The following is a 13,976-nucleotide window of genomic DNA, read 5'->3' as shown; positions in this document are numbered from 1 at the left end:
ATTTAAATAATTTAAAAAAGATGTGTGTATGTAACAGGGGAATACCCATGCTTGTGAAATAAAAGCACACAGATCTACTGTCATCTGAAACTCACTGTACTGCTAAAATTGCATTAAATATGTCAAGTCAGTTATTAAGTAAAGCAACAAAGCAATCTTTTATGTTACCAAAATGTTGTCTGATGGAAAAACTGAAATACAAGATGAATTTACAAAGAACAATTGTGGTGTTTTGCACATGCACCTATCACATCATACATTGTAGAAAGGGCATTTTCATTGTATTAAACATTCTTCACTGACAAGACTTCGGAGCTTCACAATAGAAAATATGACAACTTTCCTTATGTAATTTAACAGCCATTAATAATGTAAGATTTCCCACAAAATAAATACATACTGTAGTTTATTTGTTTTTTCATATTATTATGGTGTATAGTCTTCTACTTTTTCCATTCTTTTTAGAATTTTCATGGACCTTTTAATATTGGATTGTGCATACAAATCTGGGCTCTTATAAAAACTGCCTCTATTTAGTCCATTACTGTAACTACCACTGATTTATAATGTTGGATTGATAGAATCTTTGAGAACAAAGGTAACAGGTATAATGAGTTTTCCACATCGCGTAAAGGTTACTCTGGCAGACACAAAATACACAGACCAGTTCCGAAAATTAGGCATTCGCCCTTCTAAACATAAACAGTAGAATTGGAACGATGGCGGATTGCAGATTATTTTTCATATGTACATACTTCAAAGTATTTCTTCTGGTGTAATAGCAAAGTGTTTATAGTTAGAGCCCTCCGCAGTTATACAAAATATTATCCACATCTGCACCCGAATCTGCGAATGGTTATCTACAGATATTATAAAGATAAAGAGCCTTGAGATCATAAAGCCATAAATCTGACCTAAGCCTAACTGGATCCTGCCCACAATTATTGGACGGAAGGAACAAAGGTCAGTAAGTCGGTGGTTGTCGCAAGAGAAAATCCCTCATAAATCTGTGACTATGGGGAGTCCAGTGCCAGGTATCAAGCCTGTTGTATTATGTTAACAGATACCGTATTTAATCGCGTATTAGACCCCCTTTTCTCCCAATTTTACAGCCAAAAATAGTGAAGGGGGGTCCAATACGCGATAACCTCAAAATTTTGTGCAGCGAACACATGACTTCTACGCTATAAAGAGCTATACATTGTAGTGTAAACATTCTATACTATTATTTAACAAACTTAGAATGTATTAAGGTTATACTGGCTATTTTCTAAACGTAATAAAACAATAAATGGTGAACACGACCTTTATGCCTACGGTACATATAAAAGTTCGTCTTAGTTACTCATATCACCTCATTCGTTACATCTCATTAATTCCTCTGGTGAGGTTGACATCAAGAAGGGCATCTGGCCGTAAAAGCTCGCTACAAAGATTCGTCTCACTTCATACTTGACCCCGTAGAAAAAACAGATAAGGGTATCGTGTTATCATATAATTAAATATTGATACAAAAGAACTTAATGGCCAGTCATTTGTCTCTGTTAGTTCAGCAGTAGGCCTACCACACAGTGAATCTGATCACTGCTTTCATTTCAATTATCGCCTTGCGCCACCAACTTTCCTGCCCTGCTACCGGCGTGTCGGCATTCCAAGTGACAATCTTCACTGCCATCTCGTCAGTCGCGTCAGCCATACTTCATTCTCTTTGAGCCATGCACTGCAATAGAGAGCATACGAGGTCCCGTCTTTCTGAACCTTTTAAAAATAATTTCGTTCCCAACTATAGAGTCTAAACAGTGTGAATCTATTCCCAAATGGTTTCTGGAGATGGTCTCTGATATTCCCAGCTGGTGTATATGTAGCAGAAGCCACTCCTTCCGAATAAAGCCGTACTGTACAAGGCATGCCAAACCATCAGCTGATAACTAGCGTATGTTACGTGTTGTACTTCCGAATGTACTACATAGTAACTGGAAACATTCTTTTGATAACTGCGGCTGTTGAAACACAGACCCTTATTTTTAAGTACATTTCATGCTTGTTCTCCACATCTGACACATCAGAATTTACGTAAACAGCTGTCTGTGAGATAAGACAGACCACATTGTTTAGGTTAGGTACATTATCACCCTGATAGTACCAAAAGTTCCTCGACAGAAAGAATAAAAATAAATAAGAGGAAAATATACTGCATTCATGGACATCTACAGCTGTGGCGGTAATGCGTTTTATTATCATAATGTTTAATTTCATACGTTTGTTGTCTCTATTTTTATTAACGCAATACCCTAGTATGTTTTGTTTGGCGTCTCCGAAAATCGTTTTAAGTACGTGGGGACATAAAATTCTTATTATTATTTGTTAGGTACATTGGCGAGTAAAACAATAGTTTTAATTGGATAGCTTTTATCAAGTTTAAAACTTACTTCTCTCCAAATATATACCTATATTGGCTCGAGTAACGAGATATTAAACGACCACTTTGTTAATGATCTCGCCTGCTGTATAAATAGCAACAACCGCGAATATTTCTCAACTAAAGTAAACTCGTTTCCTCATCCTGAGGTGGTACAGCTCTTTTTAGACACACCCCCAGTGGAGGGGAGTTACACGTACCGCTTTTACCGCATATCAACCTTCCTGCCATTCGTAAATCTCTGGCAGTACGGTACCAGGAATCAAAGTCAGACTCCCGAGAACAGCAACTAATTGTGCTAACCATTACGCTGGCGGACATTATTAACTACAAAACACAGACATATAGCATGACTGATGTATGTTTGCGATGCGTGGGGTCGGACACGAAGCTAGGCCAATTACCTATTTGTGCGACGTCATCAGAGCTGCAGTACACCAAAGCTATGGAGGCGGACATTTCTTAACTACGAAACACAGATGTACCGCATGGATTTGACGCATTTTCAATGTGTAGGTCGTACGGATGAAACTATTCATAAATTTGTGCGATGTCATCAGAGCTGCAATAAGACTTGTACCCGCTTCGAAGCAGAATTGTTATTCTCTGATGAATTACGTTGGGAGGTCTTATATGCAAGATTTATTTTTTTCATTTTCTTCATCTCGAAAAGCCAAGGGGGGGGGGGTCTAATACACGAGTAAATACGGTATTTTATGAAGGATTTTCTCTTGTGACAAACACCGACTTACTGACCTTTGTTCCTTTCTTCCAATAATTACGGGCAAGAGCCAGTTCCGCTTAGGTCAGATTTATGGCTTTATGGTCTCAAGGCTCTTCATATATCACCCTTCTCCCATATCGCTGTCAAGAGTCGCCTAACCACAAGCAAAAATAAGAGTGTACTTCAGAGAAAAATTAATAAACTTCATTATTTAGAAATAATCAGCAAAATTATCTGCACTGCCATACAGTTTGGATCCACCAAGCCACTAACTTCGCGAACATCCGCATCCGTGCAGGGCTCGCGGCCGCTCATATATCGGTAACTGTTACTGCAGTACTGTAAAACTTTCCTTTTGCTTAACAGAGTTTATTGCTGTGTCCTTATCCATTTTACATTACACAACCCAGCATTTTCAATTTCTTTTTCTTGCGGCAAGAGGTGTGAAATAGGTTATCTTAACTAATTTTGAGTCGCTGAACACGAATCCGTCGTCCGTTTCTACGTATCACGTCATGTTTTCTCGCAATAGGTATATCAAAATAAGAGATAGACCTGAATATTGCATATAAAAAGTACTGAAAAATGTTGATAATTTTGGAAATATTTATATTTTTTTATTATTATATATATATTTTGAAATAGTTTAATATTGTCTTGAATTATTATATACAATGAATAATTATTGAGTATAAAATTACAATGAAATATTTAGCATTTATTGTAATATAATACAGATTTACACAAAAACACAAAAACAAACAACTCTGAGGCAATGAAAGCAATTTATTTTAACAATTAAATGTGATTTACAAGCAAACAATGTGACTTTTATTCAGTATCTTTATGAATTCATAAACGTGAACAAAATAAACTTTAACAGTGCTAGATGTCCCCTTGGAATGAACGCTTGGCTGCCCAGCATCTGACTGCATCAAGTTTGCCTTCTCTTTTCAAACACTAACAGTAGTCGGCCATCATTGGTTCATCCCACCTTCCCTGGTATCTTCTTTCTGCCTCCTTGATGTCCTGGTGGAACCTCTCTCCCATCTCTGCACTAACACCCCCAAGATTTTCCGGAAAGTGATCGAGATGAGAATGAAGGAAGTGCAGTTTCAGACTCATTCTACACCCCAACTCTTTCATATCATCCAACATCGTTTTCACTGTTGTTTCATATTGTTCATCCTCTACAGTTCCTAGGAACTTCATTATGACGTCTCTTATTGAATTCCATGCAGCAAGTTCCACAGCATTCATCGTCTGTTCAAAGTTTCTGTCTTTCAGAAGCTTTCTAATTTGTGGTCCATTAAAAATGCCTTCCTTGACTTTTGCATCAGATAAATGTGGAAATTTACTTGCAATGTACTTGAAACAGGGGCTACTTTTGTCCAAGGCCTTAACAAACTGCTTCATGATTCCCAGTTTGATGTGTAGCAGTGGCAAAATATTTTTTTTTGTGGGTCAACTAAGGCAGCATTTGTAAAATTTTTCACACCAGGTGTCAAAACTTGTCTGTTGGGCCAGGAACGTGTATACCAGTGTTTGTCCCTAGCTCTGCTGTCCCATTCACATAAATAACAAGGGAATTTAGTGTAGCCTGCTTGTTGTCCTAACAGAATACCACACACCTTCAAGTCACTACACACATCCCACCGGTGCTCATGATATTTGATTTTATCTAAAACAGTTTGCATTGTGATATAATTTTCTTTTAGTGAAATGGAATGTGCCACAGGAATCAAAACTAGAATATTTCTGTTATGAAGTAGTACAGCCTTTAAGCAAATCATGGCCACTCTAACAACAGCTGATTTGCTGTTATCACAAAGCAGCACTGTGTCTCATTGAAACATTTTCAGACAGTAAATGGCAAATAACACGAAAAATAGATGTGATACAAAGTAAAGTGTAAAGTAATATTTCTATGCATGGAAGTCATGACACACACGGTGTGCCAGCGGCACTACTGATGAGCTTTTTCGCCCATGGTGCCATTTGACGCATTGTACGCATCGTGAGAGGTAATGAAATGGAATTGAGGAAAGAAAGTTTTGTTCGTTTTTAGATATTCAATAACTTTCCTACAACAGGTAAATACGTTTCTGAACATTTCTGACAAGAATGCTGTGTGGTATAATTAGTGTCACTGCTGTGCGAACAACCACTGTACAATGTATCTAGTCAATGAAGTAGTCTCTAATAGTGTGCTGCAACAAAAAAGGTACAGGTGATATTGTTTGGAGTTGATTACTTCTGTCTTTTGTGGAATTCCATGAAGTATTGCTCAAGACACAAGCCTGACTGTCCTGGATACACACTACAGTAGAACATGCAGTTCTGCGCCCCGCTACCTCTCCCCTCAGTAAAACTGTCTATACGGCTTCCGCAATTCAAGCTCATTCTCTTTAGCCACACATTTTCTGGCAAAATGTGAAAACGTGTTCCCGTCGGGAATGTGGATAGATTTTTGGAGCCTATGAGACGGTGTTTCTTCCGCTGGGAGGCCCTGCAACCTCACTATTCTCTGCTGACGTTGCAAAAAATTATGCCGGATTGTAAAGACTGCAGAAATAGTAACAAACAATTAACCTGGAACCCAGCTGGAGCATATGTTTAACATCTTAACAATGCACAGATAAGAGGTCCGCTTGTTTACATACACACTAGTAGAAATACCAGTAGAAATTTGGTGCGGAGTGTGACGCACATGTCGTCATCGGCACTGAGCGAAATGGCGCATGTGTCGTCACCAGCCGTGAAAGTGTTAATAAATATATACTGCCAGATTACAAGAAAGCATATTCCTATGGAAAGGTATCGTAAAACCTCATTGAGACATTTCTGCAGGGGACAAGGAAAAATAATGTGTTAGGCGAGAAAACATACTACTGAATACATGAATGAAAACTATCCAACAGGAATATGAATACACTAGAAACATTTTTTTTCGGACATGTCGACATTTTATGTCGTGTATCCACAGGTACAGTGAAAATTATATCTACCTTTTCTAAAGATGAGACGAGAATATTAATAGGTGTGAAAAACATGAGAGAACAAAAATGAAAAACCTTTTCTGCTGAGGATTATAAAATAACAGTGCACTGAAAGGTGTGAAAAACACCAAATAAAAATATGAAAACATTTGCACAGTGGGCCATGAAGATATCAAGTATTATTGCGGATCACACTCTTTCTAAAACAAATGGTAGTAGAATCCTCTTATTTACGACCAGTGGGTTATTAAACATTTATTTCTGGCCACACTCTTAGACAATGAATTTGAGGTTACACTCGACCATGTACGAATGCCACCATTTTGAAACTTCGATTCGACCAACTTGAATGAGACTAGATTGAGTTGAAACTCAAAAGTGAGAGTTTCAACATTCACGCTAACTCATCATGCCAAAAGATGCGGATACCAGTCCACTTTCCGATAGATTTTAATTTTATCTTCATTAGTAAGGAATTTCAAGACTTTTTCCAAATCCAAAACTAGGCTGTCACAAGACAAGTATGCACCAGGCTAGTCAAATTCAGACGATTATGCTCTTAATCCAGATGTAAGCTATCAGGTGACAAATATACGCTACCCTTCACCGTACCACTCAACACAAAATCAATTTCTAACTTCTGAATGGAATGTGAAATACAAGCACAAATAGGCTCACTGTGTTATTCAGCAATCTCGCTGCTAATCGACAAGCAAAACTGAACATTCCTTGCTTCCCAAAGGTGCAACTTATGCTGTGAAGTTCAGGAATTCAAGGCCTTTCCCTGTAATCACGTTCCTTTCACAAGGCATGACAAATAACATTTTCAGGTCTACGAAAAATGTGATCTCACTAAGTGGTAATAGCGAAAATTCATGACACAATAAGTGAGGTATTTTATTATAGATTTAATACGATGAGAATGGGGACTTCGAATATATGATGTGGTACGCGGGAAAATGTGTTAACGAGGAACACACTTACGAGGTTTCACTGTATTTCATAGTGATGATTAGTTCTTGAAGTTATTGTCCGATGAATGTGATAGCAATAACGTTTTACACATATAAAATTCTGCAGCAAAGTTTTACTTACGTGTGCCACAAAACAAGCAAAACTTGATGTGCAGGCATCCAGGCATGGTATGATTGTCTTTTGTTTATTTCTTTCAGAAGATGTGATATCACACTGCACAAGCTTGCCAACTTAGTAACTAATGATAAGATCATTGGTCTAGATTGGTTAGATCTGGCTAGTGACACAACCATTGTGCTGGGCACAAACAAAGAGCCTAAAGGCCCCATGCATTCCCTTAGGCAGCAGCAGTGTATTCTTATGTACCCCGCATTGGTTTCTTTACAGCTTTTATTTACAAGCGTGTGCACCTCCTTGACTTATGAATTTTTATTCTGCAATGGTTGATAACGGAATCTGTGTGTGCTGATTTGTGGGAATAATGTCATTTCCCATTATCTCTCAGCCAACAGCAGTGCTAGTAATTGTTGAACTAATGGACAATGGCACATGCATATAACATTCCATTAGGTTATAAAAGTAAATGTACTTCTGAGGTTGGGGTGGTGTTCCCTGACTATTGGGATGAACACATCACTGCCTGGGGTTGGGGTGGTGGTCCCTGGCCATTTTGATGAACACATCACTGTCTGGGGTTGGGGTGGTGGTCCCTGGCTATTGTGATGAACACATCACTGTCTGGGGTGGTAGTCCCTGGCTATTTTGATGAACAAATCTCTGTTCTAAAAGCAATTCAAGGTAATATTTGCATCATTTAACATTCATTGCAATGCTGTCATCTACTATGACCTCAAACCCACTTTACGGATATCAACCTGCTGAGAGGATATTAAAATCGAGAAAGCGCTACTCAACCATTACAAGAAAGAGTTGCAAAAGCATGAGTTGCCATGTGGAAGGAGACAACTAGTAATTAGTCTGAATGGATGGAACAGAAGGAATATTTACCTCCTGGCCATACAGAAAACTGGCCAATCTGGAAGTCCCTGAACAGACTGCAAGCTGAAGTTGCACGAACAACGGACAACTTATATGAGGGGCATTTTCCGACCAAAACAGTTCTATGTGATTGTGGCAAATTTCAAACAACACAACATCTCTTATATTGTCCATTGTGCCCATCCAGATATATAATGAGTGATTTGACTCAAGCTAATTCAAGTGCTCTCGAAGTGGCTAAGTTTTGGGCAGAAACAGTTTGAAGTCACTTGATGAACACATATTTGTGTACTTGTGTTCATTTCATGCTTCTTTTTGTTTGTCTTCATGTTTCATATTTTATACTTCTGACACGAATAAATAAATAACCATGTTAATAGACTTGGGGTGGAGAGTAATATTTTACCAATTCTGCTTAAAAAACTGTTTAAAAAAATGTACAAACACAAATATCTTCTGCTTTTGATCACCTACTGGTGCAGGCTTTCACAGCCAATGTCAAATGACAAACTCTGATGTTCCTCCCGAATATTAGGCTGTGTTTACATTATAAGAATGACCCTGTTTTAACTACTCTATGTTAGGCCGAGATTAATATAGATCACCTTGAACACACAAATATTGGTAGTATAAAGAACATCGAATGTTGGCTAAGGTATGCAGATGAGTTCCTAGTGGTGCTGGACAAACGTTCAACTAATAGTGGAATGATATTACAATCACTTAATAATGCAGACCCTTACATAAAATTCACACTAGAGAAAGAAAAGAACAATTCCATTAACTACTTTGATCTCTCGATATCCAGAAAAGAAGACCATCTTATCTTTAAAATATTTAGAAAACCCACACAGAGCTCCTCCACTGTCTGGGCAGACCCTTCACACTCTAGCTCTCATAAAAAGGCATTGCATCATAGTATGATTAATAGACTCAACAACATTCCCATGTCTCAATCTGACCTTGACACAGAATTAAATACAATCCATCAAATAGCATCAACTCATTAGGCCCGAGCCATGGAACCGTTCCGTGCTTCGTCTCGGTGGACCAAATCCCGGACCATGTAACTGTTCCGTTGTCTCACTTTACTATGTAATTCAACTTTTCCTCAATAGATGGCAGAGTGAGTTGCATTTGTGTAGGGATTCTTTCTTTGCAATGTTATTATATATCGATAGTGTGCTTGGTAATATTAGTTTGAAGTGGGCTATCTCTAGACTTTGAGATTCGCTTCTAAGCAAGATGGCTGTCAGTGTAGAACTGATGTTTACCGATATATAACCCTTTTAGGAAGTAATGATGATTAGGAATGTAATTTTTGCAGTGAAATTAGTAGTAATATTAGTAATAGTGTAAGCAACATCCTGAAGAACAAACAGATGTGGAAATCGAAGAGGAAGTGCAAAGAGAAGACTGTGTTACAGCTCAGTAGGCGGACTGAGTATGGTCCCGTGATACTAATAAAATAAAATGCTTTACTGTATTCCTTGTTCCGAGGTTTGTGGTATGAAAGCCTTTTGAGTAATGGTCTTGTAAGTAAGAAATTTCTCATTATATGAAGCGACACTATATTTCCTCAAAAATAATCCCAGCGCCAATGCAGTTTCAATCCTACAAATATGCAGGGCTCAATGGGTTAAATAATGGGTTTAGTTTTCAGTATATAACCAAACTCATCAATAAAATTAGACACAAATCTAAATCCAACCTCGTCAGAGAATATAAACTACAAAGAAAATATGCCACTTTTACTTACAATAATAACAGCATCCATCATATCACTAACCCCTTAAAGAAATATAACATTCAGGTAGCATTTAGAACTACAACTTTGTAAGTACAACCAATAAATTTGGATGTTTAGGCATATACATATAACAATGTCCTAATCATAGGACAATTTACATAGGTCAAACTGGGAGAAACTTTTAATATACGCTATCCTGAACATGTTAATGCCATTAAACACAATACATTTTCCGCTATGGGTCAACATGTTAAGGATTTCAACCATCGTTTTACTAATATCCAACAAAACCTAGATATAATCTGTTTTAATCAGAAAGGCCCTCTTCAATATACCAATCCTGCTTTCAACATTAATGAAATTTCAGATAATACTAATGTTTTCTTGGAGTCTATAAGTAAAGACCTGCACGGATGCAGATATCGCGGATTTATCTGCGGATATCCGCGAAGTTAGTGCCTTGGCGGATACAAACTGTATGCCAGTGTGGATAATTTTGCTGATAATTTCTAAATAATGATGTTTATTGATTTTCACTCGGATATACTTTTGCTTGTAGTTAGGCGACCCTTGACATTGTTATGGGAGAATGGTGACATGTAGAGCCTTGAGACCATAAAGCCGTAAATCTGACCTAAGCCTAACAGGCTTCTGCCCACAATTAGTGGAAGGAAGGAACAAAGGTCAATACGTCGGTAGTTGTCGCAAGAGAAAATTCCTCATAAATCTGTGACTGAAGGGGTTCTGGTGCCACCTGTCAGGCCTATTGTATTATGTTAACAGATCTATCCGTTTCAATATCTTGCGTTTAATATACAGTAGGTAAATTTTTATAATATTCGCGGATAACTATTTGCAGATGCAGATAACCATTCGTGGATGTGGATGCGGATGAAGGAAGTGCAGATGCGGATGTTATTTTGTATATCCGCGCAGGGCTCTATCTACAATCCCTGTATTATCTAAATACAGTGAAACCTCGTTAGTGCGTTCCTCATGAACATGTTTTCCCGCTTAGCACGTTGTAAATTTGAAGTCCCGATTCTCATCGTATTAAATCTATATAAAAATACCTCACTCATTGCGTCATGAATTTTTGCTATTACTGCTTAGTATGATCACATTTTTCCTAGCCCTGAAAATAGTACTTGTCATCCCTTGTTAAACAAACGTGATTTCCAACTCGGTTAAGATCTGTCATTACAGTTCCATGATTACGGGAAAAGACCTTACATTTCTGAACTTCACAGGATAAGTTAAACATTCAGGGAGCAAGCTCGTAGCCTCAGAAATGTTCAAATTTGCTTGCCGGTTAGCAGCTAGATTGTTGAATAACACAGTGAGTCTATTTATGCTTGTATTTCGTATTCCATTCAGAAGTTAGAAATTTATTTTGTGTTGAGTGGTACAGAGAAGTGTAGTGAATGTTTTTTGCGTGATAGTACGGTAGCCTATATCAAGATTCGGAACATTTAAACATACTTATCACATCACGAATTTTCGCAATTACCGCTCACTATGAATACGATCACATTTTTCCCAGCCCTGAAAATGTTATTTATCATCCCTTGTGAAAGAAACGTGATTCACAACTTGGGTAAGAGCCGTCGCCACTGTTGCATGATTACAGAAAAAGTGAGCCTATTTGTGCTTGTATTCCATTCAGAAGTTAGAAATTTATTTTGTGTTGAGTGGTAGTGACATTTTTTCATGTGATATGGTAGCTTATATCTGGATTAGGAACATAAGGAACATAACCGTGTGAAATTGACTAGCGTGGTCCATATTTGTCTTGTGATAGCCTAACTATGGATACGGAAAAAGTGAAACTCCTTTCTAATGAAGACAACCTTAAAATCTTTTAGAAGGTGACTGGCATCCGCATCTTTAACCGCGCAGAGGTTGCGAATGTTGAACTCGCACCTTCGAGTTTCGACTAGATCGAATTGACTGGGTCGAAGTTTTCAAAATGGCAGCCAAAGTCATTCTGTCGCAGTCGCACATGGCCGAATATAACCTCCAGTTCATTGTCTAAGAGTTGGACCAGAAAATAATGTGATCTGCAATAATACTTGGATATTTTTATTGGCCTCTGTGCATATGTTTTCATATTTATTGTTTGGTGTTTTTCACACCGTTCAGTGCACTTGTTATTTTATAAGCCCCTGCAGAAAATTTTTTCATATTTGTTCTCTCGTGTTTTTCACACCTTTTAATACTTTCCTCTCGTCTTGAGAAATGGTAGATGTAGTTTTCACTGTACTCGCGGTACACGACATAAAATGCCTTCATGTAGTAGAGAAATATTTAAAATAGTTATATTTCAATCAGCCTTGTCAATACACTTATTACTGAAGGAAATTATTTATTCAACCAAACACGTTTCTCCCTTCATCAGTGGTTAGATCAAAGAATAAAACAACATAACACAATCTTTTGTTTTTACAATTCAAAGAAGTATTGTGTCCCAGTACACCATATCAATGAGTAAAGAAAACTTATGAAATATTATAAAAATGATCAATACATAAAATTTTGTTGAACTGAATGAGAATACTATATAAATTTAAGATCTTCAACTTTTCTTCTTTCTTTCTTTCTTTCTTTCTTCTTTTTGTTCCTTAAATGAGCATATGCTAGTCTATACAGTCTATCTCTGCACTTCTCTCATTTTAAACTTGATTCAAAATTATTTTTTGTGTAAGATACATTTCTAAACTTTCCAAAACAGTCATTAATTTTCCCTTTTTGGCCGAATGTAACAATTTCATGTCATTAGAAATGTCTGTGAATTTATTATTCTTTTCAACTATATGTTCTTTGCCGAATATCTTTTATGTTTGACTGCATTAACATGTTCTTTGTACCTTATAGCCAAACTTCTTCCAGACTGTCCTATGTATCGTTGTTTATATGTTTGGCATGTTAATTTGTAAATTCCTGATTTATTAAATATACATTTATTCTCTATCTTATCTGAACTGAAAATGATCTTATTAGTATTATTATCCGTTTTGTATGCAACACTGATGTTCTTTATCCTGAAAATTTTAGCCAGTTGATAAGAGTGCTTATTTTGAAAAGTTAGAACTGCAGATTTCCTTTTCACTTTTTGCTCTCTAATTAAAGTTGTTTTTGGTTCATTTTTCACTTTATTTATCATTCGAATAAATAAATCTTTTGGAATATCCATTGCTACAAATGATTTGATGGATTATATTTATCTCTCTATTATAACTCTTCTTAGACATAGGTATGTTCATAGCTCTAGTAATTAAACTGTGAAATGTTGCCTTTTTATGTTGACCTGGATGAGATTTTCTTCTGACAACGCAGAGCAAAGTTTTCTGCGAAACGTAAAGAATTTCACCTTATTTTCTTGACACGGCAAAAGCCCAAAACCTATATCATGTCTATAAGTACGGGCTGTGAAAGCATCAATGGCAAAATTCCACTGTTTATATGTTCCTTTTGACTTACTGAGTTCATAACTTTGAAGATTTTAGGGTCCTAGTTACCTTTTTAAAAAGACATTTTATTTTAACTTTAAGATTGCTATGTCCCTTTTTAGATTCTATCTTGTTAAAAAGTAGCTGAAGATGACCGGCTCTGCAGTCAAAACTAGTCCTAAATGAATTAATGACAATCAGTTTATGTCAATGAATTTATTAGGTGGATAATAAAATCCTTTCAATAAGAAATAAGTATTAGGCTCCACACTTGGGCGAACTGCAAATAATTTGAAGAGACAGAGATATTCCTGGAGATACTGGACAATGGGCTGGAATAATTGAAGTTTATTTGTCCGATTCATATGGACAAAGGTCTACAAAGAGTTAATCTGGGCTGTGAAAGCATCAATCTGCTGTTTCCTTCTGGATACCATGAATTGTGTGTGTACGTTCAGTCCTGAGCCCGAATGCTGGTTGGATCGTCAACAGCTCCACCATCAGCTGTCGTAGATGGCCTAGGCATCACTGAAGAGGCATACTAGGGAAATAAGGAGTGGGGTAGCTGTTGCTTTCTTCACCGAGCCAGAAGTTTCTATTACATATCAGTCTTCCAAGCCCACTGAAATGTATGCAACAACCGACCCTATGAGCAACATTT

At 37.1% G+C, this 13,976-nt stretch overlaps 1 protein-coding gene across 2 annotated transcripts in view; it reads right to left on the bottom strand.

Annotated features, from left to right (window-relative positions):
- The window catches only part of Nab2 (Nuclear polyadenosine RNA-binding 2), a 129,463-nt gene that overhangs the window by 95,458 nt on the left and 20,029 nt on the right, over positions 1-13,976 (bottom strand). The window lies entirely within an intron of this gene.

This window comes from Anabrus simplex, chromosome 11 (genome assembly GCF_040414725.1).
Source record: "Anabrus simplex isolate iqAnaSimp1 chromosome 11, ASM4041472v1, whole genome shotgun sequence".
Classification (NCBI taxonomy): domain Eukaryota; kingdom Metazoa; phylum Arthropoda; class Insecta; order Orthoptera; family Tettigoniidae; genus Anabrus; species Anabrus simplex.
This window is presented reverse-complemented; position numbering and strand designations above follow the sequence as displayed.